This window comes from Myotis brandtii, unplaced genomic scaffold (assembly GCF_000412655.1).
Source record: "Myotis brandtii unplaced genomic scaffold, ASM41265v1 scaffold318, whole genome shotgun sequence".
NCBI classification, from domain to species: Eukaryota; Metazoa; Chordata; class Mammalia; order Chiroptera; family Vespertilionidae; genus Myotis; species Myotis brandtii.
In genome coordinates, this window is record NW_005362190.1 from 748,859 (window position 1) to 752,482 (window position 3,624).

At 39.8% G+C, this 3,624-nt stretch overlaps 1 pseudogene; it reads right to left on the reverse strand.

The window, feature by feature from the left end:
• Positions 1-235: 235 nt before the first annotated feature.
• Positions 236-770, reverse strand: LOC102246025 (annotated as a pseudogene).
• Between the last annotated feature and the right edge of the window lie 2,854 nt (positions 771-3,624).

A 3,624-nucleotide genomic window follows, 5' to 3' on the forward strand; every position in this document is an offset into this window, starting at 1 on the left:
GCATCCTGAAGAAATCAAAGGTGTTCACAAAGTAAAATCACCATCTCTGGAATAATCTCTCTTCCCGTTTTCAGGTCTTCTGAGACATTTTTTATTTGTGTAACAAATGACTCACAGATACAATTTTAAAAAGTAAAAGAAAACACACCAAAAATTTTGGATAAAGGTCACAAGAAAAATTATCTATGGAGATAGAAGATTTTTTAAAGATGCTGTTCATGACTTGGTGGAATTAGGAGCTTGCTACAATACTGTTTAACAATTATTTATGTTGTTCATTTTCTGAGATTTCATTCCAATGAGAGCTGCACACTGTCAGCTTGGTTTTGTGGGAGCTTGCTATACTGTTTAACAATTATTTATGTTGTTCATTTTCTGAGATTTCATTCCAATGAGAGCTGCACACTGTCAGCTTGGTTTTGTTGCTGTTGATGGTCATACTTCCTTGAAATGGAATACATTTCCAGTTGCTGTCTTAAATGAATTGTGCTCATTGTGTCATAGAAGTTGGGCTCTGACAAAGTTTCTGCTGTAGGTGGCACACTGAATATCCTCATAATTTTCCTTTTATTCCAAGTAAACGTTGGTGGCTTCATTCCAGGCCTCATGAACGCTGTAATCAATAGAGCCATCGTCACCCATCACTCCGTAATCCCCCGGCATGTGGGCTGCTATCTCCCGAGGTGGCAGGCGGCCAGGCTGCTCGGCGCGGGGCCCTTTTCCCCGGAGTTGGGGCCGGGCTCGCGGGAACCAGTTACCGCAGGGACCAAGAGCACTCATTATTATTGTCTGATTCCTTTTCTACCATTGTACATTGGGTATGTTGGGAGCAGATAACTTGCCTTTTAGTTTTAAAGATCAAGAGACTCTGAGGGCTCTCTTCCTATCCAGGCAGAGAGGATTACACATAACCCAGTGAGTGAGACTCTGAACAGGATTAAGAAACTGGATGAGACTTGGGGCTTGTCTACTTTGGGAAGAAGTGTATGTAACTTAAGGAGAAGGTTGTGTTAAACACTGGTGCTTTCTTACCATATATTTGAACTTGTATTTATTTTAAAAATCATCTGATGTTGTTAGAGATAGTAATGTGTCCAGTTTAAAACCCAAAAGTCACCTCTTCAGACTCCCTTGCAGCTAGGGAGGGCACTACGTCCCAGTTCTAGCATCTAAGAATGAATGATTTAATGGAGATTCCAGGAGAGCTATTATTTTCTGAGAAAAAAATGATTCCATGTCTATCACACATATTTCATCTTTTGTGCTATTCTTAACTTCCTTTCTGGAACACATAGGCAGTTAGCCTTATTATCACTATAGGATGAGAGTCTCACTAAAGATTGTGGAAAAGAAAGAGAAGAACCTGAGTTCCTGGTATCATTGTGGAGTCCCTGCACCTGTGTAAACTGCTTACCTCTCAACTGCTTGTCAGTTGAGAGATAGAAACCCCCTTGGAATATAAAACAGAAAGCAATACACTAACAAATAAAACAAACAAACAAAAAACTCACACACACAGACAACAACAGTATGGTGGTTACCAGAAAGGAAAAGGGATGGAAGGAGCTGGAAGAGGGTAAAGAGGATCATATATATGGTGATGGGGTGATTTGACTTTGGGTGGTGAACACACAATGCAATAAATGTATAGACGATGTATTATAGAATTGTACACTTGAAGCATATAATCCTATTATAACCAATGTCATCCCAATACATTTAATAACATTTTAGAAGGAATTAAAAACCCCTATTTTTTAAGCCAGTGTTGTCTCAGGTGTGTGATACATAGAGGTAAATATAATCCTGATTGATAGAAGGACTATTCAAACAAATACCTCTTGCCCAGGCCTGTGTGGCTCAGTTGGGTGTTGTCCCATGTACCAAAAGGTTGCCTTTATGATTCCCAGTCAGGGCACAAACCCAGCTTGCTGGTTCAATCCCTGGTAGGGGGCAGGAAGCAGCCAATTGATGCTTCTTTCTCTCCCTCTTCCTTCCTCTCTCTAAAATCAATAAAAATAGTTTTTAAAAATACCTCTTCCATACAAAATACAATTTAAATACTGTCTAGCAATGTAATTTTTAGGGAATAATGAGATAGTGAAAAACAATACACAACACTTTTCTGCTAACATTTTTCTCATAATCTTCTGAGAAAATGTACTCTCTTCATCAAATGAAATTTACATAAGTTATGTAAATGAAATAAAATTTGGTCATGGCTTGACCTCGGAAGCAGATACAAGGTTACAAATAAATAAATTTGAGTGTGATCTCCTTTAAGGAGTGGAGTGAGATCTCATGTATTAAAATATCCACATAGCCACTCTTTTATTGTTGGTCACAACAAGTCATTATGTGTTTTAAGTGCACAAAGAAAATGGCCTTGAGGCAGACATTCTAAATTGACTGGTCTTCCCTCAGTAGCCACTACCTGGGCGTGTCTGCTTAGAATCCACTGACCAGAAAGCCACTCTTTTTCCAGAAGCATAGAAACCAGATATTCCTATAAATTAGATATAATTATCAGCACAATATAAAAAAACATCTTGACATTCTCATTCTGATGCCCAGAAGTGTAATGTCCAGTATCCCTATGCCTCCATTTCCAGATCTCTCCCCAAGCTCTTTAGGCCATCTCTAGGGGCACACAGATGATAGTCAATTGTGAAGGGTGATTTTCTGTCATGGCCTAAACTTTTGCTGTACTACTGAGGCAGGAAAGTTAAAATAGAGAACCTAGGCCTTAAGCTCTTACCCCTCCTCCGCTCTTCTCCATCTTAGCTGGAACATCACAGATACACATTTTAGAAGGAATTAAAAACCCCTATTTTTTAAGCCAGTGTTGTCTCAGGTGTGTGATACATAGAGGTAAATATAATCCTGATTGATAGAAGGACTATTCAAACAAATACCTCTTGCCCAGGCCTGTGTGGCTCAGTTGGGTGTTGTCCCATGTACCAAAAGGTTGCCTTTATGATTCCCAGTCAGGGCACAAGCCCAGCTTGCTGGCTCACTCCCTGGTAGGGGGCAGGAGGCAGCCGATTGATGTATTTCTCTCTCCCTCTTCCTTCCTCTCTCTAAAATCGATAAAAATAGTTTTTAGAATACCTCTTCCACACAAAATACAATTTAAATACTGTCTAGCAATGTAATTTATAGGGAATAATGGGATAGTGAAAAACAATACACAACACCTTTCTGCTAACATTTTTCTCATGATGTTCTGAGAAAATGTACTCCCTTCATCAAATGAAATTTATATAAATTATGTAAATGAAATAAAACTTGGTCATGGCTTGACCTCTGAAGCAGATATAAAGTTGCAATTAAATAAATTTGAGTGTGATCTCCTTTAAGGAGTGGAGTGAGTGTAGAGGGCCGCCTGGGAGGCACCTAGGGATTTTCTTATAATTATTGTCAGCTGAACTCAAAGCATAGGCAGAGCCACGCCCTGGGAACATGCTTCCCCAATAAGGCTGGACATGTTAATCAGGCAGGGGCGGAACTAGATATGTAAATCTAGGCCTTTAAAATAAACCTGCTGTGTGTCTCAGGCCGCTTTTTGCCGCCTCTCCATCAGAGAGGATGGCGCCCACCTGGCCCCAGCTTAAAATCTATTTC